The sequence below is a fragment of the Bos javanicus genome, chromosome 25, assembly GCF_032452875.1.
Source record: "Bos javanicus breed banteng chromosome 25, ARS-OSU_banteng_1.0, whole genome shotgun sequence".
Taxonomy (NCBI): Eukaryota; Metazoa; Chordata; class Mammalia; order Artiodactyla; family Bovidae; genus Bos; species Bos javanicus.
In genome coordinates, this window is record NC_083892.1 from 18,100,650 (window position 1) to 18,128,276 (window position 27,627).

General features: G+C 42.0%; 1 protein-coding gene across 4 annotated transcripts in view; it reads left to right on the top strand.

The window, feature by feature from the left end:
* Positions 1–7,777: 7,777 nt before the first annotated feature.
* The window catches only part of LOC133238342 (acyl-coenzyme A synthetase ACSM2B, mitochondrial-like), an 80,179-nt gene continuing 60,329 nt past the window's right edge, over positions 7,778–27,627 (top strand). Inside the window, exon 1 of one of the 4 annotated variants that reach the window (XM_061401315.1) lies at positions 7,778–8,112. The gene's annotated coding sequence lies outside the window, so the exon portion shown is untranslated. The remainder of the gene's footprint in view (positions 8,113–27,627) is intronic. The other 3 variants (XM_061401313.1, XM_061401314.1, XM_061401316.1) reach the window with 3 other exon arrangements.

Below are 27,627 nucleotides of genomic sequence, written 5' to 3' on the forward strand. Positions count from 1 at the left end.
AGGTAAATACCATGACCAGTAAATAACGATAGTGTCTGCAGGGTTTCATCTCAGTAAATTCCACCTCTAAATGTTCAAAGGGGAGAGTGCCTTTTAACTGTATTCCTGGAGGCTTTTGTTTATGTCCAGGGGCAGCACTGACCTGTGAGCAAGCAGAACAGCTCCAGGATTCCATTCTACATAAGGAGGAACATCATAGAATTAAGAAATATTTTTAAATTAATTCTTCCATTCTTTCATGTCCCAAGTGAGTTTCCTGGTGTACCTGAGATACCAGTGTGGGGGCTGATGCCTTGGGTACCAGTAACCTGCCATCCGGCAGTTCCCACCAACATTTTTCATTTTTGGTGGCCCTTTCTGCTTCAGCCAGCTGGTCTTGGGCCAGGGTATACTGTGGGAGAGTCAGAGTTAACTCAGGCATTGTTGAGAGTACAAAGGTTCTAATAGATCTCCCACCAGCAGCCCCAAATTTCTCAACCGTATGTTTTGCAGCTTTATCTGCTAGTCAGGTTCCCCGTGTTTGTGGGGTGTCTTCCTTTTGGTGACCCCAACAATGAATGCATCACTGCTACCTTTACAGGTTCCCATACAGCATCTAACAGAGTCAAGATTTCTTCTTTGTTTTTACTATCTTTTTTCACTAGATGTCAAAAGGCTTCTCTCCTTACACAGAGCCCCATGTACATATAGAGTGGCAAAAGCATATCTGGAGTCTGTGTAAATGTTTGTCTTCTTACCTTTTGACAGCTGGAGGGCCCAGATTAGAGCATATAGTTCGGCCCATTGAGCAGACCAGTGTGATGGCAGAGAGCTAGCCTCAACGATGGTTTCTTCCATGACTACAGCATATCCTGACAGTCACTGTTCTTGTTTCACCAGGCTGGTGCCATTGGTACACAGGACCAAATCTGGGTCTTGGATTGGCTGATCTCTCAAGTCTGGTCTGCTGGCATAAACTTCTTCTAGGATTTCCTTGCAATCATGTGAGGGCCTTCCACAGGAAGGAGAGTGGCCAGCTTCAGGGCCTGACAAGGCTCAATAGTAACGTGGGGGTTCTCACATAACAGTCCCTGGTATTGAGTAATCCAGGATGTCGACAGCCATTTAGGGAGGGTCCCCTCACAAGAGAGTGTTGACCTCATGCAGGATTTTTACAATCAAATCTTGGCCCAAAGTCAGCTTGGTTGCCTCCCGGACCAGTAAGGCAACCACAGCAACTGCCCACCATCCTGGCCACCCAGTGGCAACATTGTCCAGCCTATTTGACAGATAAGCCATGGGTCTGTCCCATGTCCCCATAGTCTGCGACAACATTCCCATAGCCACCTTGTCCTTTTCAGTCACATAAACAGTAAATGGCTTAGCAAGGTCTGGCAGGCCCAAGGCAAGTGCTGATGCAATTGTACTGGGCTTGAGTTCTAGTACCACTGGGACTTGTTGTTCTGCAAGCCCAGGGGGGTTGTTTTCCACCCTGACCTCAGGGAATTGTTGAGTTAACTCTCCCTCTCTCTCTCTCAACTGTTTAGCCAGTCCGGTTTCCCTTCCGGGAGATTGTGCAACCTCCATTCATCTCGAGGGGCTACTGAGAGGGAGAGTAAATAGGTGGTAGAGCCCCCTCGAAGAGTGGATGTTTCACTGGGTGGGGGGAGGTCACTTGTGCCCCTCCAGTTTAGATAGCAAGTCTCTTCCCAACAAAGGTACTGGACATTCAGGGATGTATAAAAATTCATAAGTCACTTGGTGTCCCCCCATCTGACATTTTTGGGGTAGGCTTGAAACACAAAGGCTACATTTATCACCATCTGAGACCCAGCGGCCTCTGGATCTATTGGCGTATAAAGTCTATAGGCCTTGCACAGTCTTTCGTAGAATTCAGAGGGTGATTCAGTTTCCCTTTGAATCACTTCAGAGGGTTTTGCCATATTCATAGGTTTTCGGGCCCCCCTCTTGAGGCCTTGTAAAATAACCGCCTGTTATCTCTCCAGGTGGTCCCTCCCTTCCTCTGTTTTACAATCCCAATTAGGCCTCTCATTGGGGGTGGCTAGTTCTGCCCACCACTGTGGGTTCACAGTACCCCTGATGCCATTTCTCTTAACCATTTTCTGGCCTCAGTTAGGATCCTGTATCTTTCCTCAGTGCTGAAAAGGGAGACTAGTAGTTGGATTATATCATCCCATGTAGGGCAGTGGGTTCGAAAAATAGTCTGCATTAGTCTAATCATGGCTTGTGGCTCCCCTGAGTATGGTGGAGTATGTGTCTGCCAGTTTAATACATCCGTAGAGGAAAATGCTGGCAATAATAGGCTACAGGGGGCTGATGGTAGTGCCCACATGCATCCTGAACTGGAGCTGCTGTAGCTCTCCGAGGGACATCTGTAGTGGGGTTCTTTCCCCCTTTTCCTTGGTGGAGCGCAGCCTCTGTCTAATTCCTGTGTTTTCTTCCCCCTTCCCATCAATACTCACCGGGAGAGATGGATACAATCTAGGAGGTCTGGCTGAGGTGGAATCCTAGGGGTGTTGACCAGAGGTCTCCATCGCTGGGCTCAGAGCCTGCTGAAATGGTGGGTCTACAGTCTCTGGGAGAGCTGGTGGAGGAGCAGCAGCTGCTGCAGGAACTTCACCTGGCCCTGGATCGGGCATTAAGGCGGCCTCCAGTCCTGGTGGAGCACTGGGCGGTGATTGGGGTGAGAAGAGCCTTACCTGCCAGATCCCAGAGGGCGAAGGGGGATTGGCATGTCTTCACCTTCCAGTTGGCACAGCCGAACCAGAACACCACGTGGTCCAAGACTGTTTCTCCCTTAACTTTTAAAGTCTGTTCTGCCTTGGTAGGTTTGATCAGGTGCGGATGAAAACATAGATGGGTTAAATATCCCACATCCCAGGCCATGTCCAGAAAAGCCAATTCGTACTCACTTATGTATCCCCCACCTTCTAGCCTGACAATTCCGAGGGGGTGAAGAGTTTCACAGCAGATGGGACACCTCCTGAGGGAGGGCAGAATACAAACACACAAAGACCAAGTTTCTTCCCCTAACAATCCCCTGGTGATCGCTTGGTAATAATTTTTCCTAAGACGGCATGGATACCGCCTCCTAAATGACATTCACAAATTTCCTTCCTAAGCCCTAACCAACTCATCAACCTGTGTACCAAGCAATTGCCGCCACCTGCCTCTTCCAGTCTCCTGTGGGTCTGTGCCCCTTCTAGTTCCTCCCAGGGGGGTGATCAGGCCCCCTCTTCCTCCTTGATGGGTGGGTTCCTCCTCACCTGAGCTAACATGAAAGGTCTGGGCGTTGAGAAGCAGAATCCTTCCAGAGGGGCGAGGCGCCATCCCCCTTCTAGAAGATTCGAGCCACAAGGCCTCGGAGTACTCCCAAATGGGAGTTGTCTCCTCAAAGTGAGGAGTTTCCCAGCCAGTGCACCAAATGTTGTAGCCACACCTTCTGGGAAACACTCACTCAGAAGGACAATGTGGATAGTGGAGTGCAGTTTATTACACCGGCGGGCCCAAGCCAGAGTCTCTTCCTAGCCAAGGACCTCAACCAGTTTTTCTGAAAACCTTATATACTCTAAGTGTACCTGCCCAAACCCACCTCCCCAAAGTCCCTGAAACTAGTCTGAACAAAGGAAAAGAAAGATACAATCAAAGATAACCCGTGATTCATATGCCTTAGGCCTAGGTGGTTAACAGTGGACAATTATCAGTAGGCCTGTGGTCATACCCCAAAAAACATAATAGAATTTATGATTCTATTCGGTTACACAGACAATTAGGGTATTCTTTAAGGCGACAGAGAGTCTAGGTACGAGCCCTGGGGCTCTTCCATCCAGGGGGCTCTGGTTTTCCAGTTGGTATGTCCTTTCCCTAGATACTGGACATATAGCTCAAAGTCCACTGTCTGGCCCAAGATGGAGTCGTGCTTTCACGATGGAGCCTGTTCTGTTTCCCTCTTCAACACTACCCTTGTGGAGTTTACAGTCTAATGGTGAGGTTGATGTTACCCATCGAAGAATAATGCAAATAAGGCATGGATGTTAAAAATGTCATGAAGCAAAGAGTACTGTTAAAACACAGATTGGGAGACTGATCAAGAATAGAGAGGACTCAGGGTTCTGAGATGAATTTCCATAAGGAAGTTCCCAGTGAGCTGGTATCAAAGGAAAAGTGGAAGTAAACTAAGAAAATTAGGAACAAGCTTTCTGAACACAGGATACAGCATGTGCAAAGAGCTTGGTTTGGAAAAGACAGGTTTCGTGTTTCTAATAACAGCTCACACTCAGCTCAATTCTAAATTTTTAAATTCTCAACCATCCTGTCGGGCAGGTATTGTTAATACTCTCATTTTATAGATATGTCAATTGAAATAAAAATACATGTAAAAAGTGTAAATTTCAGTTTTATTTGGAGGCTTACTGAGGACTATAGCTCAGGGGCAGTCTCTCAGATTGTTCTGAGGAACTGCTCAGAAGAGGTAGTGGGGGAGTCAGTATATATACGATTTTTGTGAAAGGGTATGTGCACACAAGTGCACATGTCAGCATAAGATTGCTGCTAGTCATGAGGGAAAAATATCTCAGTTACTGATTCACGATTGATTCGGGATAGACTGGTTTAGGAATTTTGTTTTTCTATGAGTGCTAGGGAGACACTGAAGGTTTACATCAGAGAAACATACCTCCCACCATTTCAGTAGTCCTTAAAAAAGAAAAAACTTGTTTTTATATCTTTTCTTTCTGACATTTCTGGACTGGGCAAATTTGCTTTATTATTGTATGAAGGTGGAAGTTCAGAGGACTGGCAATTTGCACAACAGCTAACAGGAGGGGTCACCAGAGGCAAAGAAAACATGCGTGTCCAACTCACATCACCAGTGCTCTAGTACTGAGGCTTGTGGTCTTGGTTGGGTGCTCCTGGAATTCCTAATAAGCTCCAAAATGTCAGTTCCCTGAAAGCCTGGGAATCACACCTGGGGAGGCAGCACCTATCATTTCTGTCACTGTAGTTACACGGCTTTCTTCTCTAAGCCTCAGCTGCCTTGCATTCCGGGCTGATGTTCTCTGGGCTCCACTTCCCTACACCCTGGGCTGAAGCAAAGTGTTCTTCACTTGTATTCAAAGCTCTCCACCCAGGGCCCTTTTTCAGACTTCAGTCTTAACTAGGCAAAGATAATAAAGGGTGGAGGAAACCCAGTTCCCTTCCCTTCCCCTTAGGACCACTTGCCCTCCCCCTCCTCCAACACAATGAGCCCCTCAGTTAATTCTCTCACAGTAGCCTCAGCCCAGTTCAGCTCCAAAAAATAAGAAGCAAAGCTCTCAACTGCCTTACATAGGGAGCCACCAGCACACTGACTCAGAAATCATTGGTAGTGACGCAATAGCAAATTTTATCACTTTATCAGCAATTTATTCCTTGCTGAGCATTGTGCTAGAGGCTCTGCTGAAATCCTCACCTCAATCTTTACTCATTCCTATTCTACCATCAGGATTGTAGCTTTAGCCACACACCGTCTGTGCTGGAAAGAAACTTACCTTTCAATGCCCACATCTAAACCCTAAGCAATATACTATGCATTAAAAGAGGAGTCTGTAGTTCTGTTAGCTTTTTTTCTAATGCGGATTGTCAACTACAAATTGGCATTTGCTGTCTACTTCTACAAGGGTTAAATCATGTGCTGCTGTGGCTGATGACCTTCAACAAGCCCAGGAGGGAGTTTAGAGTGGAGATGAAGACTGAGACACTCTGTGCTTTGGAAAACTGACAGAATAGGCCTTCAGATAGTTTGATATTTTTAGGAGATTTTAATGAGCCCAATTCTTGCATCTCCTCTTATCTGGAAAAGCACTAAATTCCTTTGTTGCAGGGAAAACCCCATTCTGGCTCCATGTTGGAACTGTTTCATTGACTTGTTTTCCTTTGTTTTTGTTATTATAATCATACAAAATGTCCTGCCTCAGAGAATCCTGCCCCTCTGCCTGACTGTGGAACTAAAGTGCCTTTTTTCAGCTCACAGAGAAATAATCTGACCCTGCCACCTGTGAATAGCTGCAAGAAAGAAGAGATTAACACATCCCTTCCCTGAGGCTGGCTGTTCCCAGACACGTTTCACGAGACTTATTGACTTCCCTGGTGGCTCAGAGGATAAAGCGTCTGCCTGCAATCCACAAGACCAGGGTTTGATCCCTGGGTTGAGAAGATCCCCTGGAGAAGGAAATGGCAACCCACTCCAGTATTCTTGCCTGGAGAATCCCATGGACAGAGGAGCCTGGCGGGCTACAGTCCACGGGGTCGCAGAATGAGACAAAACTGAGCGACTTCACACACACACACGGCCCTTTTTACTTTCTCATTGTCTCTCTATTTTGCCTTTTTGCTTTATTTTCTCACCTCCCCCCATCTCTGTTCTATAACAGAATCTGGTACCCAGCCTCTAGTAAGATGGCGATTTTGAGATACCACTCTTCAATCTTCTCATTCAGGGGCTTTCCAAAGTCATCTTCCTTGCCCCAATACCTTGTGTCTCAGATTCATGCGGCAAGCAGAGTGAGCTTGGACTTGGTAGCACTTCCATGGTGACATCAGCTCCTCAGGACTAACTAAATCTTTTGCAAAAATGTGTGCTTGATTACATGAACTTCTTCTTCACCAAAATCACATATATATATCGACCTTTCCATGCTTACCTCTTTGGAGCAGTTTCTCAGAGCTGTCTGAGAAACTGTTTCAAATGTTGCAGAGAAGAAGCCAGTTCTGACTTCATGTTGGAACCTGTTTCTTTGGCTTGCTTTTTGTTGCTTTTGTGGTTTTATGATCATACATGTGAAGTGAAGTGAAGTTGCTCAGTCGTGTCCGACTCTTCGCAACCCCATGGACTGTAGCCTACCAGGCTCCTCTGTCCATGGGGTTTTCCAGGCAATAGTACTGGAGTGGATAATCATACATAGAGGCTTGCTTAAAAGGACCTTACCCCTCTGCCTATGTGTAAACTAAAGTGCTTAGGTTCACCTTATAGGGAGATAAAGTGACCCTGCCAAACAAACTTTGAATATAGGAACTTAACACACCCCTTCCAAAGACAGGCCATTCCCTTGGAGATGTTTTGCAAGACTGAAGACCCTTTCACTTTACTTCCCCACTGCCTCTCCCTCTCTCTTCTGCCTTTGGACTTTAGTTCCATACTGCTTCTTTCTCTCTGACTCTACCAAAGGACTTGGCATCCAGACCCCAGCAAGATGGGTATTTTGAGGCACTAGCCTGCTATTTCTCAGTCAGTGACTCCCTGAATAAAGTCTCTTCCTTGCCTCAACCTCTCATCTCTCAGATTTATTGGCCTACAATGTGGTGAAAAGAGTGACACAAAGAGGTGAGGGAGTTCCATGCAATCAAGTGTTTCTTTTACAAAAACTTTTATGTTAGTCAAGAGGAGCTGGTGTCACCGTGAAATGATTTAGTGCTTTTCTGAAGAGGAAAAGTTAAAATTTTACATAACTTCCCACTTGTTCTGCCTCTGTAACTCAGCTTGCTCCTGTCTGGATCACACAGGTCACAGTCTCAGAAAGTGGGGACTTAGAATACTAGGAACTGAAGCTTATCTTCTTCACCCTTGTCTTGCTCTTTGCAATTGCTGGCCCCTGCAAACCTGTGTAATCATCCCTGTCTGTGTAAAGCTCAGGCATCCCTCTCCCCATCTTGACTGTGGGAGAAACCCCTTAGTTTAAACCAGCCTATTAGCAGCTAGTGTTGCCCACTACAGTCTGTCTATAAAAACGCTTGGTTCAGGGCTCAGAGCTTGGAGTGTTAACTCCTCTGGGCCCACCAGCATAATAAATCCGAGTTCTCCAACTCTCCAAGTGTGGTGCTTGGTTTCTCGATCACTGGTTTCTGCAACATTTCTGGAGGCCCCAGTGAGATTACAACCACGCCAGCCCCTTGAGCCACCAAATTGGTGGCTCGGCCAGGCTGGAGCGAAGGAACCCGAGACAAACAAGGAGACCCACCACCTGACAGTATTCTGGGTTCTCTTTCGGATCGGTGTTCTGACTCTCTAGAAGGCTGAGCCCTGACTGGACTCGTTGGAGGGGCAGACCAACTCACCAGGAATGGCCACAGGATCAGGTAAGGCCCCGGGGCCAGTTCCCAGTTAGGTCCTACCTCAACGGATAGAAGAGGAGACTGATACCTCCCAGGAGGTACCTCCCAGAGAGACTGAGCTCCCAGGAAAGGGGCATCAGATAGGGAGAACTGAGGACTCAGGACAAGGGAGGCACTGTGACTGATAACTTCTTTGGAGCTCCCAGGAAAGGAGCAACAGTTAAAGAAACCTGGGGGCTCAGGAGAAGGGAGGCATTGTGACTGATAACCTCCTTGGAGCTCCCAGGAAGGGAGCAACAGTTAAGGAAACCTGGGGACTTGGGAGAAGGGAGGCATTGTGATAGCCACTGAATGATTGTGAGTGCACGATTGCTGATTGAACAGAGTGAGAGAAATTTTTCCTTTTGTAAACTGCAAAACCAATTCTTTTTGCATATGCAATTAAAAACAACTAGCTTGTTAAAAGGCCTGCCTAGGAAAAAGCTTGAAGTTAACCCTTTCCGTGTCCTTGAAATACACAGCCCGCTTGGCCTGAGACCTCAGCCTTGGGCAAAGGAGAACTTCAAGCAAAGAAAAAAAAGGAGTCAAAGAGATATTTTAAATTTCAAACAGAAAGCTATAAGATCTCTGTCTGTCTGTCTGTATTTATGTAGGTCTCAGTGTATGTTTTTTTTTTTTTTTCTGATAATATTGTTGAAGTTGTAAATGAGTTCTAATTTAATTGGCCTAAAGAAAAGTAAGCGCTTACAAATCGAACAATTCTAAATACACAAATAATTAACCTAAATAAATTTCAGGCTAAAGTAAACTGGGAAATATTCAATATTAAATATCTAGTATTAATGTTTGTTTGCTAATCTAATAAGGAAATAAGATGCATGTTTTTAATAAAGATGATATAAAAAACAAAATTACATTTTATAAAGGGAAAAGAAAGTAGGTCTGACTTACAGGTGGGTGTTACAGAAAGTAATTAAAATGTTTGTGGAAAATGGACCCTAAAAAAGTTTGTGCGTGGTTAGGACTAACTAAGTTTAAAATAAATTTAATTAAGTTTACCTAAATGAGTTTAAAGTAAGCAGGTGCAAAACTTGAATTTGGCCTGTCTCTGTTAAAAAGATATACTTTCTTCAGATGTTGAACAGCTTTTAATAATAGATTTAAGTTTCTTTATCTCTTAATTGATCTGTTCTATATTTACCTTTAAAATCTTTTGTTAACTTTGGCTAAGTAAATAACTATTATTTTGCAGTAACTTATATGATCCTACCTGACTGTTATAAACCCTTTTGACATTTATTGACAAAACTTCCTAAATAACTTGACTTCTAGCTAGCTTTGGGATGCTTCAGAGGGCCCCTGAGACATCCCAAAGAGCTATTAAGCTAGCTTGGTTCACTGGACATGTTAAATTACATGGTAAGTACTGTTAAATGGGTGATAAATCTTTTCATGTTATACTGTATGGTTGATGTTACTAATATAGATATCCTAAAATTATGTGAAATTCATATAGATCTGATATGCCCTGATAAAATATGGTCAATTATAATTCTAGTTATCATGTTAAAGGGTTATGACCAGGTTTCTTTGCCAATTGCAATAGAATCAGGTTTTAAACATGCCTTCTATGGTTTTACTCTCATGCCTTTAGAAAAATACTGTTAGTTCTTCAAGATTTATGAAAAATACTTTCTAAGATTAAGCAGATAAACAAATTTTGTTATTAATAGTAAGTGTACCAGACTGAGATTTGGTCTTCTCTCTGTTTAGAGAACAAAGTTTTCTTAAAATACAGCTTTCAATAACAGATTATGAATTTCTTTGCCTTTAAGTGAGCTATATTTGTTTTTAAAATCTTTTTGTTATGTTGGCAAAGTAAATAAACATTATTTAAGATTATGGTACATGTAGACAAAGCCCATTCTGCTTCAACAACAACAAAAATAACCCGTCACAGTTAGACTTTTGCTATCCTGATGTCATTAAAACATGGCAATAGTCTGGTCCTATATCAGGAAATTAAAAATGGATGAACAACAGCTGAAAATCAAAGAGCCAGGGCTATGGGAAATCCAAGACAACTGCTTGGCTTTTCCTGGCTCCCTGAGAGACTGCATTTTTATTTGATGGGTTAAAGCCTTACCTGGCTACAGTGTTAATGCCCTCACAATGAACTCTCCAAGAAAAGAAAAAATTATGTTTCACTGAATATTAAATTCTAGTTTTGTTAATTAAGGCCTGTACTTACTAAGACTCACTTCTGAGATAGTTCTTTGTTATGTTATATTGCTAAAAGGCTTAATTAAGTTATTAAAAAGGACAATCAGATTTTTTTCTAAAGCTTATCTCAGTAACCAATCTTTGGATAAAGGTCAGATGTTCCATGATGTACAGCCAGGTGTTTGACACTTGTCTATAATCATTTAACTGAGTCAGATGACCTGGGGCATACTGGGCTATATCCAGTGAAAGTTCTTGACTTAAATTCTTGCTTTTGACTTTACTAATAACTGCTAGCTATATTATTTTCTATGTAGCTTGCTTCCAAAGATTATTTCTTATGTTACCAAATGTGTGACTGAGCCTGTGATAAAATGTTGATATGAAGTTCCATATGGGACCAATAATTGTAATAATGTATCTCTAGATATGGGAAGAAACAACGAGAGGAAATATTTTCTTACTCCAAGAGGCTAGTTTAAGACAGGTATGGTCCAGAGACTTTTGCTGCTTACAAGGCCTGGTCTAGTGACAAGACATTGAGTGGCCTGTCAATGGAATCTTTCTTAGACCTGGGAATGAGCCTTCCCAGCACCATGGGACACAATGACTATGAAATGCCCCAAAACATGGTCAAATATGTAGCTATGAAGGGGCCCTGCTGACTGGAAGTTGGCCCTTGCCAGCTGCCTCTACAAAGATTAAATAGGACCACTGTAAGATGCTGACCTTCAACACCCCCTTGAAAGGAGTTCAGGGTGAAGACAAAAAATAAGGCACTCTGTGCTCTGGGAAAACCCTGGAAAAACAGGCCTTCAGATAGTCAGATGTTTTCAGGTAAAGATTTTTATGAGTCCAAATTCTTGCATCTTCCCATATATAGAGAAACACGAATGTCACAAACCAATGTCTGGACCTGGTTCTCCTGGCTAGCCCCCCTAGCAGCTTTACTACTTCTATTAATCTTTCTTATGTTTCTCCAAGTAGCAGTACGACAAGAGTACCCCCGGCCAACACCCAGACAGTGCTAGGACAAGCTGCCTTATTCTGTGGACTCTCATCTCCTTCTGTAAATGCACCCCAAGGTCCTCAGGCTATTTGTCCCTTTGAGATCTTACATGGGAGACCACCCCTAATGATAAAAATGCTCAAGGGAGACCACCAACAACCAGCTGAACTGGAGGTGTCCCAACATCTCCAGGCCCTGGAAAAGTCTTCTGCCATATCACCTGAGAAAACTTAGAAAGGACACCCAGTCCTTTGGGCAATTGGGTTCATCCCTATCAGCCAGGAGATGAGGTCTGATGAGGGTTAAAGATTAGGGGAAAAAAAAAAACACTTCAGCAAGTTTGAACAGGCTCTCACATAGCCATCCTGGCAACCCCTACTGCTGTTAAAGTTATAGGTGTCATCCCTGGGATCCACCATGTCAGAGTCAAGAAGGCAGCTACTTTCTGTGATGAGGACACTTGGAAAGCAGTTTGGGACCCCCAAAACCTCCTCAAGTTCCGGTTCCAAAGACAATGGCCCTCATACACAAAGGATGTTGAGCCCTACTCTAGTCACTCCAGAAGTTGACTAGTCAACCTACTAGTAGACCTACTGACAGCTGACAGGAGAGGACTCTGCCTCTTCTTGAATGAAGAATGCTGCTTTTATGTAAACCAATCAGAAATAGTCAGGGACATGGTCAAACAGCTAAAGGAACAAATCATAAAAAAGAGAGAGAAACTAGCTAATTCCTGGGGTGACTGGAACAATGTCTGGAGCTGGGCATCGTGATTTCTCCCTTTAACAGGTCCTCTCTTCATGCTCTTTGCGACGCTCTTGTTTGGCCCTTGTATTCTCAATGCAACCCAGTTCATAACCTCTCAGATTGAATCCATAACGTTACAAATGGTAATACCTCAATAGACCCCGAAATAATGGGGCACTCTGAACGTCCTACCAAAACATGAGATGATGTTTTCTACAAAGAGTGATAGAAGCATCAAGAGAGGGAAATGCAGAGGAAAAGTTAAAATTTTACATAACCTCCTGCTCGTTCTGCCTCTGTAACTCAGCCTACTCTTTGCAAAGTCTGGATCACATAGGTAGGTCAAATAGTCTCAGAAAGTGGGGACTTACAATACTAGGAACTGGAGCTTATCTCACTTACCCTTGTCCTGCTCTTTGCAATTGCCTGGCCCCTGCAAACATGCTTGATCATACCTGTCTGTGTAAAGCTCAGGCATCCCCCTCCCCATCTTGACTGCTGCTCCTGCGCTCAAAACCCCTGAATTTAAACCAGCCTATTAGCAGCTAGTGTGGCCCACTAGAGTCTGTCTATAAAAACTCTGTAACTCCTTTGCTCAGGGCTCAGAGCTTGGAGTGTTAACTCCTCTGGGCCCACCGGCATAATAAACCTGAGTTCTCCAACTCTCTGAGTGTGGTGCTTGGTTTCTCGATTACTGGTTTCTGCAACCTTTCTAGATGTAAGAAGACAAAAGGATTAGTTGCCTCATTCTCCACTTTGAACTCCCTCTAGGTCTTGTTGAAGGTCAATAGCTGCAAGAGCACAGGGTTCAATCTCCACAGGGGCAGATGGCAAATGCCCTTAGCAAGTGCCAATTTGTCGTTAGTTGACAATAACAACAAAATAATCATGACCATGAAAATTGCTCATCTAAAATCCCATTGTGAAACCCACTTTTGAGAAAACTGATCCAATCCAATTTGAACTATTATAAGAAGGAAGAAAGAAAAGTATTATAATCTCCTAAGAAGAAAGTATTATAATCTCCATTTAACAGGTAAAGAGACCGAAAAGTAAAAGTGAAAGTTGTTCAGTCGTGTCTGACTCTGTGACCCCATGGAGTATACAGTGCATGAATTTCTCCAGGCCCGAATACTGGAGTGGGTAGCCTTCCCCTTCTCCATAGGATCTTCCCAACCCAGGGGTTGAACACAGGTCTCCTGCACTGTGGGGGGATTCTTTACCAGCTGAGCCACCGGAGCCCAGTTGTTCAGTGACTCAGTCATGTCCAACTCTTTGCCACCCCCATGGACTTCAGCATGCCAGGCTTCCCTGTCTTTCGTTATCTCCCAGAGTTTGCCCAAACTCATGTCCATTGAGTTGGTGATGCCATCCAACCATCTCATCCTCTTTCACCTTCTCCTCCTCAAGCCCTCAACCTTTCCCAGCATCAGGGATTGCAACCTGTAGTTGCATAGCAGCCCCTCACTGTTCCCACCCCTTTTCCTGTAAGGAATTGGGAAACCCTGCCAAGATCCCTTCAAAACTTTCCAGCGGGAAAACAAAACTTTTTAAAATTCTTGTTAAAATACAAAGTTTAACCAGATACATTTGAAGATCTAATTGGCTTTATTCAATGATTCATGAACAGGGCACAATCTCATCTAGCAATCTGGAAGGTGCTCCCAGGGTAGCACGAAACAGGTTTTTATAGGAAAAATGGAGGAGCAAGGGAGCTATTAGCGAAAGAAAAGAAAGGATTATTTTTAGACCAGGACATCTTTTAGTGGAGAAGGAAAGGCAAGAGCAAGGGTTTTAAGAGTGTTGATAGCCTCAGTAGGAAGGCCAGACAGAGGTCCCCAAGTGACAGGAGGAAATAAACTGCAAGTGGAAGACTTCTTTTTTTTCTCTTTTCTAATCCTGTGTTGTCATGGTGACACCTGGTCCACCTGAACTTAACTTTATCTCAAACCTTGAGCTAACCAATGCATTTTTCTCATGGAAATGTCTTCCTTAAGCTCTGTTAATGAACTATGTATTTACTTGGAAATCTGCCTTTCTTCAAGATTCACGTCAATGGCTTTTTGGCTCCGGATGACTCACCTTGAGTGAGTCAATGCTATCTCAAAATGCATGTTGGAGGTGAGAGGCCCGGTGCCAGTCTCTCAGTTTTGAGGCATTTCTTTTCTCTAAGTAGCAGCTTGCTAATAGGTATATAACTCCTTGCTAAAAATTAGCAAGGGGGCACTCTTTCTGTCCCCTTCTGATGTCTACGTCAGAAGTTTTCACCATCTCTTTTATACTTTAATAAAACTTTATTACACAAAAAGTTTTGAGTAATCGAGCCTTGTCTCTGGCCCCAGATTGAATTCCTCTCCTCATTAGGCCACGAATCCAAGTGTTCATGGCTTGTGGCAGCAACCTTTCAGTTTTATCTGCAGAGGCTCTTCTTTCTCTGACAGGTATAGAAGGCCCATCAAATTATCTCATTGGTGCTGATAAAAAAATTCGAAACTCATTGGTTAAGATTACATTTCTGGTAAAGGCTGAAACTATAATTAACCCAGGTATTAAATTTAGGTTTGGCATCATGGATTTAAAACAAGTGATGCCATTTGGGGCCTGTGGTTTTTCCCTTTAACAGCCTCTTCCTCCCTCTCAGAGTCTGCCCCTGCCTTTTTCCTACTAAAATTCCCTTTGTTCTCCACTTTTCCTCTCCCTCTACTGAGAGCTCAACTGAACATGTGGTTCAGCTTTTAAAGTCATTCCTTTTGAAAAGCTCCCCTGGACCAGCCCCTGTAGGAATCTTCTGGGCATCCCAGAGGACCCTACCTAACCTGATGGTGGCAGAAATTATGATCAAGTCCAAGCTTGCTCTGCTTGCCACACAACAGGCCAATAAATTTGGAGATAAGATTTTGAGGCAAGAAATAACTGAAACAGGAGGGAAGAAGGCAGCGGACACACTTTACAAGAATGACAGAGCCTGAGGACATGACATAAAGTGACTAGAACCAAATCAGTCAAAGGCGACAATTAGTCTACTTCCACTACACTTTGAATCTCAGTATACTCTCATCATAAACATCAGCAAGCTAAGTGACACAGCCATCTGCACCATGACATTTCCAAGGCTATCAAAGACCCAAAACAGGCAGTGGGTGGCCCAATTCCTGGAAATCTCCATCCTCTCCCCAAAATAACTGGAATAATTCTCTCACACATTAGCCTATAAGTTACCCAGCCCATAAAAGTTAAACATGCCATATTTCAAGGCCACTCTTACCTTCTGAGATGGCCCACATTCTGTCTGTGGAGTGTCTGAATTCTTTCAGTGATGAGACATCAAGAATCTGAGCTTCATTAAGTCCTTAAACCAAGTGTGTGATCTCAGTTGAAAGATGGTCTTAGCTGAGTTTGAGTCCCTGTCAAGTGGGTTCAAGTTCCAATCTGAGGTGAATAGTTTCAGCTGATGACCACAAAGGGACTTGATAAGGTTAGCAAAGGTGTAGAGTTAGGTCTCGGTCCTTAACAGGCCTGTGGGATGCCATGAACCAGGTGTACTGGGGGGGACACTCTGCCAGTGTCTGCTCATTTTTGACCAGTGGGTCAACTCCATATGCTTATGCATATCCAACAGCATGTCCAGGATAGAACTGTTACTTTCTATACTCTTCTACTTGACTCTCAGATTTTTCTCTTACATTCTTGCATTGTTGTTCATTCCTGCTCGCTTTCTTTCTTTCCTTCCTTCTTTCCATGAAGGATCAGATTTGTTATAGTAAAAGGGAAGAAACAATTCCAAATCTGACCATGCCAAGTTCTGCTACTATCTCAAACTAATAATCCTTGTGGACCCCAATTTTCTATAGTATAACTATCAGTCAGGAGGAGCTGTGTGGAAATATTGCTAGATTGGCAGACGTACCAATTAAATCTGTCAGACTGTCCCATATCAACCCAGGCTTGAGTACATAATGGGATTGATGGTTTAGGGTGAGACATTCCAGATGTTAAGTTTCCTAAGAAGCCAGCAGTAAACATAAATGTCTCATGTTTAATGGTAAGGATTTGAGATCCTGTTTTGGGGGGTCTTATCATATTATTCATATACTGTTGAGTGTTGGCGTAAGCACATATCTGTGCATTTGTTGAATTAGTTATGCCTAAGGGTAGATGTGATGCATTGATGGTCCAAGGAGAATCTAAGGTGTGCATAGGTAAAGGAGATGTGGGAGAAAGCCATTCTCCCCCAGTAATGGTGGAGTCATTGTTAGAAATAGGAATTTCTGGATCTTCCCATGTGACAATAGAGAATTAAAGGGGGGTTCATTAAGTGAGCCCAGTATGTATAGTTATTATTAGGTAGTATATGAGCAGGAAATCTAGTGAAAAACAGAAGTAAAAAACTAACCCAAAACAGCCATACCTTGTGGGCAAAGTGAGCAGCTATAGTGGCTAGAAGGGAAAGCAACGTATTTTCAGGAATAATAGGTGTGCCAGTATTAACAAGAGCTATTTCAGCTCTTTAAGTAAGATGTTTAATATCACCCCTAAGTAATGTCAGCGGCTGGTGGATGATTATCCCTCAGTCTTTTCAGAGGAGGCATGCCAGAAGGAGTCATCTAGGTGTCAATAGACAAAACTCTGGTAATGGATCTTGAAGTCCTTGGCACCAACTCATGATAGGATTTCACACAACAGACAGGGATCCAAAGTGAACTTAATGAAGACAAAACAGCAGCCTATCCTTTTCCCCATGTTAGTAACTTAACAGGTCCTTGCCAAATAGGAGAGGGTAGTTGTTTAGAAAGTATCAGAGGGTATTCTTGAGAATGTGGAGGAGTAAAATGTCTAGCAGCAGCTGATTATGAAGAATTTTTGGATACTGACAAGTGATTGAGCGAATAAGGCAAATATAATCATTCCCTAGGAGGAGTTAATTCTTTCCTTTTCTGTTTATTTAAAGATAATTTCAGTAGTCCATTTACACGTTCAATAATGGTTTGCCCAATAGAGTTGTGAGGAATACCTGTGATGTGTTTAATATCCCACAGACAAAAGAAATCCTGAAGTTTATGAGATGTATATGATGGAGCATATCAGTTTTAATGGTTTGAGGATGTCCTAGAATAGCAAAACATTCAAGAAGGCGAGCTCGCACATGATGTGCTTGTTCTCCTCGTTGTGCAGTAGCCCACGAAAAGCCTGAAAATGTTATCAGTAGTTACACAGACAAAGTGAAATGGTTTAAATGGAAGATAATGAGTTACATCCATTTGCCATAACTCATTAGAAGAAAGACCGTGAGGGTTAATGCCAGCTTCATGGAGAGAACGAGTTAATAATTGACATGTGGGACAGGCTTCTCTTCTCTCTTTGGCTTCCTGTAGGGTTAGAGTGGAGAAGGCAATGGTACCCGACTCCAGTACTCTTGCCTGGAAAATCCCATGGACGGAGGAGCCTGGTAGGCTGCAGTCCATGGGTCTGGAAGAATCGGACACGACTGAGAGACTTCACTTTAACTTTTCACTTTCATGCATTGGAGAAGGCAATGGCAACCCACTCCAGTACTCTTGCCTGGAAAATCCCAGGGACGGAGGAGCCTGGTGGGCTGCCGTCTATGGGGTTGCACAGAGTCGGACACAACTGATGCGACTTAGCAGCAGCAGCAGCATTAGGGTTAGAGCAAATGGTTTATGTAGTGCCTTGGCACCCTAGTGGAAGAACTGATGTGATTGAAAGGCCTCAGTAAACAATGATTCTACAAGGTGAAGAGATGAATCGGCTTGCTGATCCCCCAAACAAGAGCTCCAGGAAATTGTGTATGTCCTCAATATAAGCTGTAAAGAAAGGATGTTGTCATTTAGTTAAAAGAGTTTGAACAGAAACAAAGAGGGAGAGTAACGGTTTATCTATTGAAGTATTTAAAATAGAATTGGGCATCTTGTCGAATGATATTGACAACATAAAAGGAATCTGTTGAGAGATTAAAGGAAGTTTGCAAGGTTTGTAAAACAAGCAAGACAGCCACTAATTCAGAAGGTTGTGGGGAAGCTTGGGGGCTGGTAAAGATCTTTTTTCATCCTGAGGTTTCCTTCCAGGTTACTGTTCCTCGAGCTTGATTGCCATCTGTATAGAGGGTAAGTGAGTTTGACTGCCATTTGTATAGAGGGTTAGGAATAGGATGCTTAGAAATAATAGGATGTAAAGAAAAGGGGACTAATGATAAAATAGAAATTATTTTATCCATCAGCAAGTTGTAAATAAATTCCCCTGTAAAATCTGATATGGAAATTTGAAATTGTTCATTAGTTTGATGTAATGATTCCACATTTTCTCTAGATAATCCCATATAAATTGTGGATCTGAGCCAGTAAGGTGACGGAGATGTAAGCATCTTTGCTGTAATAGATGTAGTCTTGCCTGCAGATAAGGAAGGATACAGTATTTTGGTTGATTAATGTATCCATTCAATGATGTTTATCTCTTTAGGTAAGATTTGAGCAAGTATTGCTGTAAGAGTATGTTTTGTGAAAGAAGAATCTGTGAAAAAGGATGTGAAGGAACACACCTGTCAAGAAAATGTTTGGCATAAGCAGTGCTGAATTGTAATAAGCATAATGTTGAGGAGAAAAACAGCAGGGTAAAGTAGGGTCTTCATTCCCCTGTAATAATTGAAATAAAGGAAACATTGCATATGTTGGGATGCCTGAGCTAGGTTGTACCCAATTTAAGTGACCCAAGAATTGCTGTAAAGAATAAACTGTTAATGCTTCTGGAACTGTGAAAGAAAATTATAAAGGAGTAATTGTTTTCTGTAACATTTGAAAGCCAAGATATTTCCATGGGGGCATGCTTTGGATTTTCTCTGGAGCTATAATTAATTCCTGTGAATTCAAATGTGTCTGTAATGAAGAAAGAATTTCTGTTAATTTTTGTGGTGAAGAGTGAGCTAAAAGAATGTCCTCCAGATAATGATAAGTATAGGCATCAAGAAATTGTTGTTGCAATGGTTGAAGAATTAGATCTACAAATCTTTGACACATTATGGGGCTATTCACCATACCTAAAGGCAAGTATTTCCATTGATACCATTGTAAAGGATGATGATTATTTATATTAGGAACTGAAAATGCAAATTTCTGTTTATCTTCAAGAAATAAGGATATGGTAAAAAAAAAAAAAAAAAAGCAGTCCTTAAAATCTATAATTATTATAGCATGATCTTCTGGAATTAGAGAGGGATTTAGAATACCTGGTTGTAATGAGCCCATCGGTTGCATCTGAGCATTAATTGCTCTTAAATCATGAATTAAAAGCCATTTTCCTGATTTGGGGGGATAATAAAGATGGGAGTATTCCATGGACTCATGAAAGGCTCTATATGTCCTGCATCTAACTGTTCTTTAACCAATTGTTCTATATGCCTATTTTTTTCTTTAGTCATGGGCCACTGCTCTATCCAGACAGAGGGGCCATCAGTCCAGATAATGGGTAATGTGGTATAATAGCAGTGGCCCTTAGGATAAATTTGTTTGCAGTTTCATTTGATACTCTTGTAATATATCTCATCCCCATAAAGTTGTAAGAATATTCATGACATAAGGATGGTTAATAACAACATGCCCTTCTGGATCTGTACAGATTTTTGGAAAGGTGCTTTGATAATCTTCTTGGAATCCCCCAATACCTAACATTTGTCCATGGACCTTTTTTAAAGGCCGGTGGGAGGGCCATTCCTGTCTTGTGATGATAGTTACATCAGCTCCTGTGTCTGTTAAACCCTTGAAAGAAAGGTCTTGAATTTTTAGAGTTAATATGAGGTGGTTTGAGTCAATTAGCATAGTCCAGTAAGCCACATTCATAGATTTAAAACGTCCAGGAAAGGACTTCTTTTCTGATGAGGGCACAAAACAAGGCAAGAATAATAATTGTGCAAGTTTTGCCCCTTTCTCTACTGTCTGATAAATATGTGAGAGAGCCATAATTTGCCTATTGCCTGTGTAATCAGAATCAAACTCCTGGCAAAATATGAATATCTTTCATAGTTATGCTGGAGCAGCCTAAAATAATTTCAACTATACCTTTAGCTTCTGTAGGAATACATTTAACTTCATCGATAATATCAAAAGGACAACTTTCAGTAATAACAAGGTCCAATTCTGTACTGCCAGTTGTGGCAGCATTTAAATCTGAGATTAGTTTTTGTTTTGAGCCATCTTGGTGTTCAGAAAGGGATTGTTGGGATTCCATTCTGGGGCATTCATGTTTCAAGTCTCTTCTTTGTTTGTCCCCTGTTTTTGCTGTGGGCACAGGGTTGGCCACATCCAGTAGTTTCCCGACAAAGGCTGCCCCTTATTATTTGGAATGGCATTGATTAGCCTAATGGAAGCCCTTATTGCAATGAGGACATTTTTGAGAAGGTTTTTTTTGGACCAGAATGGCAGTTTTTTTGCATATGTCTAGGTTTGCCACAGTTAAAACATTTTTGAGAAATTAATGCAGTGGCCAGCATAGAAGCTTTATGGGATTCTGTTCCTATATTTTCACAAGCTTTTAACATTTCTGCTATATTAGTTGTTGGCAAATTACAAATGGGCTGCAAGTCTCATTTACAATCTTCATTTGCAATCTCATAAGCTAATTGTACTACTCTTGCTTTAAATAATCTTCAAAATGGCATACCTGTTAATGTAGATATGCTTATGGGAGGACAATACATGACTGTGGCTGTTCAAACTAATGTGGATGCTCCAACTTTTACACAAACCTCTGAAGCTGCTCATAAAGCTTGGCTTTGTTTACCCAATCTTACCGTCCCACAGAGATCCTTTTCTACTATAAAACAAGGAGCAAATGAACCTTACATGAACTTTGTAGGAAAATTACAAAATGCTATTGACTGACAAATTGAAAATTTGGAGGCTCAGAATGTATTAACACTGCAATTAGCTTGAAAAGTGAAAGTGAAAGTCGCTCAGTCTTTACGACCCCATGGACTATATACAGTCTCTTTGCGACCCCATGGACTATATACAATCTATAGAATTCTCCAGGCCAGAATACTGGGGTGGGTAGCCATTCACTTCTCCAGGAAGGATCTTTCCAACCCAGGGATTGAACCCAAGACTCCCGCATTGCAGGCAGATTCTTTACCCACTGAGCCACAAGGGAAGCCCAAGAGTACTGGAGTAGGTAGCCTATCCCTTTTCCAGGGGATCTTCCTGACCAAGGAATCTAACCAGGATCTCCTGCATGGCAGGTGGATTCTTTACCAACTGAGTTATTGGGGAAGAGGGCAGACCTTCCTGCAAATAAAGTTCCACTTTTATTAGAAAAAAACGGATGAGAATGGTTAACAGTAGTTCAGTTCAGTCACTCAGTCATGTCCGACTCTTTGCGACCCCATGAATCGCAGCACACCAGGCCTCCCTGTCCATCACCAACTCCCGGAGTTCACTCAGACTCATGTCTGTCAAGTCAGTGATGCCATCCAGCCATCTCCTCCTCTGGTGTCCCCTTCTCCTCCTGCCCCCAATCCCTCCCAGCATCAGAGTCTTTTCCAATGAGTCAACTCTTCGCATGAGGTGGCCAAAGTACTGGAGTTTCAGCTTTAGCATCATTCCTTCTAAAGAAATCCCAGGGCTGATCTCCTTCAGAATGGACTGGTTGGATCTCCTTGCAGTCCAAGGGACTCTCAAGAGTCTTCTCCAACACCACAGTTCAAAAGCATCAATTCTTCAGCGCTCAGCCTTCTTCACAGTCCAACTCTCACATCCATACATGACCACAGGAAAAACCATAGCTTTGATTAGACGGACCTTTGTTGGCAAAGTAATGTCTCTGCTTTTCAATATGCTGCTGCTGCTAAGTCGCTTCAGTCATGTCCGACTCTGTGCGGCCCCATAGACAGCAGCCCACCAGGCTTCCCCGTCCTTGGAATTCTCTAGGCAAGAACACTGGAGTGGGTGGCCATTTCCTCTCCAATGCATGAAAGTGAAAAGTGAAAGTGAAGTCGCTCAGTCGTGTCCGACTCTAGCGACCCCATGGACTTCAGCCTACCAGGCTCCTCCGTCCATGGGATTTTCTAGGCAAAAGTACTGGAGTGGGGTGCCATTGCCTTCTCCATTGAATATGCTAGGTCCACATAATAGCCTCAGAATCTGTTTTTCTGTTTCTTTTCCTCTTTATCACTGCTGCTTCTGTTTAGTTATGTCTGACTCTTTGTGACTCCATGGATTGTAGCCTACCAGGCTCCTCAGCTCATGGGATTTCATAGCCATAGTCACTGTATTGTCCTTCTCCCATAAGCATATCTACATTAATAGGGATGCCATTTTGAAGATTATTTAAAACAAGAGTAGTACAATAATCCCTATATCCTTGTAATTATAAGGAGCATTGAGCAGTAGGTAAAGTCATTTTTACAAGTGCCTACCAATCCCAGGGAGTTATTTGGTATCCACCACCTGTACTTTCTATAATCCCTTAGTAAATGAACTAGAGATACCATTGTCATGAATACTGCATTTCAGTTCCTTAAAAACAGTAAAGGGAAGAGATTCATGATGAGGAGGTTGCCCTGTCCTGATAAGGACAGGGAAAGCATCAATAGTCCCTTCCATCTCTACACCTTTGCTAACCACGTTTTCTATAAGAGAACATTGGGAAAGGTTAGGAAGTGATCAAGCAAGTCCTTGAGTAAATTCATGAACTGGTAAAGAAGTCTTTGTTGATTCTATAGAGTTAGGTTTAGACATAATATGAGGAGGTGGTGGGGATGCCTCTGGCAGAGGAATAAGATCAGCCCAAGAGCTGGAAGAAGCACAAGCTGGAATCAAGACTGCCGGGAGAAATATCAATAACCTCAGATATGCAGATGACACCATTCTTATGGCAGAAAGGGAAGAGGAACTAAAAAGCCTCTTGATGAAAGTGAAAGAGGAGAGTGAAAAAGTTGGCTTAAAGCCCAATATTCAGAAAACTGAAATCATGGCATCTGGTCCCATTACTTCATGGGAAATAGATGGGGAAACAGTGTCAGACTTTATTTTTGTGGGGCTCCAAAATCACTGCAGATGGTGGCTGCAGCCATAATATTTAAAGACGCTTACTCCTTGGAAGGAAAGTCATGACCAACCTAGACAGTATATTGAAAAGCAGAGATATTACTTTGGCAACAAATGTCCGTCTAGTCAAGGCTATGGTTTTTCCAGTAGTCATGTATGGATGTGAGAGTTGGACTGTGAAGAAAGCTGAGTGCTTAAGAATTGATGCTTTTGAACTGTGGTGTTGGAGAAGACTCTTGAGAGTCCCTTGGACTGCAAGGAGAGCCAACCAGTCGATCCTAAAGGAGATCAGTCCTGGGTGTTCTTTAGAAGGACTGATGCTGAAACTCCAGTACTTTGGCCACCTCATGCGAAGAGTTGACTCATTGGAAAAGACCCTGATGCTGGAAGGGATTGGGGAAAGGAGGAGAGGGGGACGACAGAGGATGAAATGGCTGGATGCCATCATCGACTCAATGGACATGAGTTTGAGTGAACTCTGGAAGTTGGTGATGGACAAGGAGGCCTGGTGTGCTGTGATTCATGGGGTCGCAAGAGTGGACACGACTGAGCAATTGAACTGAACTGAACTGAAGGAGTTTCTCGCTCTTCTGTGGCAGAAACAGCATAAATTCCAAGTGTTTACATGCAGTACATTTACAATACCCACACCAATTCTTAACCAATGATCTACTCGTTCCCAATCTGACATTTTCAAAAAACCTTCTTGTGGATACCAAGGACAACAAGTATAAATCACCTTAAGAAGTTTAGTTAAGTCTGAGTCAGAAACCTTACACCCAGCAGCAGTAAGCAGAAAGGAAAGCTGATACTTACGTGCAAGCTGTTGAGGAAAAAGAGAATTAACCACAACAGAAAGAGAAAGTGAAAGTACTGTGCCATCTAGAAGGCTTCTTCTGTTGCTAGCTTTAAAGACCATAGTTCCTACCTGGATGAGCGGATGTCCTTTTTCTCCCTTGCTCGGGCTTGAGGGACAGGTGAGAAGCAAACCTTGAGGTGGTCCCTGTTCAGGTCCCTGTTTGGGCACCAATTGTGGCCGTATGACACTGAATAATTCTCACAAACACAGGATTATGATGGACAGCACAGGGAAAGCTCCCAGAGAAGCAACTCCGCGAGAACTCGGGCTGAGCACGTATTTTATTGGTAATTTATCTTGTAGTCTTCAACTAAGAGTGTCAGGAAGCATTTAACAGGAGGCTTCCTGTGTGCTGTTTTGGATCTGTCAGGAATTCTCTGTTCCTTAGTAATTCCTGAATGTTCAGGAATTAAGAGGAGAGGCAAGCCTCTCCTGGGACTGAGGAATCCAGGCATTTCCTTCATTAGTGTTTCTATATGGTGATAAGTACCCTCTTCCTTCTTGTGAACCATACGGTAAAAGTGATTGTTTACAACTCTCTCTCTCTTTAATATGGATCGCCTATGTTTTGTAAGTCCGAAATTTTAATCTTTATCTTTGCTGAGAGTAACTACCTTGTAAGACAGTATATATGCCCACACCATGTTGATTAAAACACCTTTGCTCCATCAGAACTCAGGTCCCCGTGTCTTTCTTTCTCTTTCTCTCTGTCTCTCTCTCTCCCTCTCTCTTTTTCAGGCTGATCCCCTGGAGCGCAGAGGCCCTCTGAGTGCACTTTCCTGCCCGGGCTTCTAAGACCCTCTCGAGAAGGCACTCTGCGCCTTCACCCCATCAAGAAGGTGCCTGAGGCCTCCGTGAACAGAGCAAGCCCTGTGCCAGGGGCTTTATTGGCTTTCTGTGTAAACCAAGGAATATCAGCCTCTTTCTCTCCTTTACTTTCTTATCATCGACTCCAGACCACCAGGTTCTGGTCCATTAAAGGACCTCAACAAGTGGCGCCCAGAACAGGACTTGGTACACATAGGCAGATTCTTGGACGGAGTGACCCCAGGGCCTATTGAGGCCGGTAAGTACTAAGACATGGGTAAAACAGCTGGAAAGCCTCACCACTTTTCTACTTTACTTCATCACTTATTTAAAGTTCAGGGATCTAATGAAATGTATGCTGATTTTTTAGCTAGATTAGAAACTGCTATTTCCCGTACTGTAATTGGAGAAGAAGCCAAAAGGCAACTAGAGAAATTACTTGCTTATGAAAATGCAATTCAGGAATGTCAAAAAGCTATAGCTCCAATTCGTGAGACAGGGACTATTATTGATTATTTGAAGGCTTGTCACAATCTAGGATTAGAAACTCAAAAGATGCAAATGGTAGCTGAAACAATAGCTGCTGCCTTAAGAAAGGGAAATAAAGAATGCTTTACATGTGGAAATAAGAACCATTTAAAAAGGGGTGGCCCTAAGAAAGCTAAAAAAAAAAAAAGAAAAAAATATATAAAAATAAAAAACCTCCAAAAATCTGCCCTCGCTACCATAGAGGAATGCATTGGGCCAAAGATTGTAAGTCTAAATTTGACGTTGAAAGAAAACCTATTCCAGAAATCTCCAAGCAGGGACCCCCCCCCCGCCCCCACCCAGGTCCCCTTCAACAAAAACCTGGGGCAAATTCCATCTTTTACCTAAAACTCTCAACATCTGGCAGTGCTGCCATCGATATACCAGCTTTGTTTTTAGATAATATGAAGTTAATGAGGTCTATTTAAAATCAAATTCACATGAACTGAAAAATATTAAATATATATATAATGTTTATTTAAATATAAATATAATTTAAATATAATTGCTAATCTAATTAAGACATGTCTTAAGTCATCAACATTATATAATACTTTTATTATGCCTAGGTTTAAGGTAAACTAAATTTGTCAACAAAAAGGTAACTCTTTATGTATATATATAGAAATATATAAATGAGATAAAAACTTTTAGATAAACTCTATTAAAAATAATTATATTTTTAATAGAATAATCTATTATTATAATCTGTTACTATAATCTAAAATAATCTCTTAAGATTGGGATAACTTAAATTTCTAGAGTTGTACTAAACTAAATAATAAAAGTTTATTAAATAGCTAGGTCATTTTCAAATAAAATAAGATTTTAAAACATTAATTACTAAACATTAACTTCCTCTTACAAAAAGTTTTTCTTGCAGAAAAACTAAAGAGATTTTAAACTATTAATAAATATATAATGTATAATATATTGATATATGTAAATATAAACATATATTTATATATATAATAAATATATATTATAATATGATATAATGAATATATTCACCAATCTATAAAATGCTAATATACAAGAGACTTCATAGTTGCTAAGGAAAAGTAAGATATATGCTTTTAATAAAAAGATATAAGATATGACAAACTCAGATATACATTCCACATTTTTCCTGGGGGCCACTGCTCATTTAACAAACAATACAATTATTAAAATAACCTGGAAATATGACAAGCCTATTTGGACAGAGCAGTGGCCTCTCACAAAAGAGAAATTACAGGTGGCTAAAACACTTACAGATACACAACTAAAATTAAAGCACATTGAGGAATCTTGTTCTCCTTGGAACTCTCCTATTTTTGTCATTAAAAAAAAAAATCTAACAAATGGCGTCTCCTAACAGACTTTAGAAAAGTTAATGCATCTGTAAAACCTATGGGTACATTACAACCAGAAATCCTATGACCTACCACTATTCCTTAAAACGGGCATATTATTATTATTGATTTACAAGATTTTTTTTAATATACCTTTACACCCTTTAGACCGAGAGAGATTCAACTTTCTCTCTCCCTTATCCTAATCATATTGGACCTTATAAATGGTACCAATGGACTGTACTGCCACAAGAGATGATGAATTCTCCCACCATGTGTCAGTACTACATAGTCAAAGCCCTTGAGCCTGTGAGAAAGCAGTTTCCTAACTTTCTTGTTATTCACTATATAGGTGGTATATTGTTTTCGGCTCCATCTGGCTTAAAAACTGAACACATGTTTGATATAACTCAACTATGCTTTAAAACACAAGCTGGAATCAAGATTGCCAAGAGAAATATCAATAACCTCAGATATGCAGATGACACCACCCTTATGGCAGAAAGTGAAGAGAAACTATAAAGCCTCTTGATGAAAGTGAAAGTGGAGAGTGAAAAAGTTGGCTTAAAGCTCAACATTCAGAAAACGAAGATCATGGCATCTGGTCCCATCACTTCATGGGAAATAGATGGGGAAACAGTGGAAACCATGTCAGACTTTATTTTTGGGGGCTCCAAAATCACTGCAGAGGGTGACTTCAGCCATGACATTAAAAGACGCTTACTCCTTGGAAGGAAAGTTATGACCAACCTAGATAGCATTATTCAAAAGCAGAGACGTTACTTTGCCAACAAAGGTTCGTCTACTCAAGGCTATGGTTTTTCCTGTGGTCATGTATGGATGTGAGAGTTGGACTGTGAAGAAGGCTGAGTGCCAAAGAATTGATGCTTTTAAACTGTGGTGTTGGATAAGACTCTTGAGAGTCCCTTGGACTGCAAGGAGATCCAACCAGTCCATTCTGAAGGAGATCAGCCCTGGGAT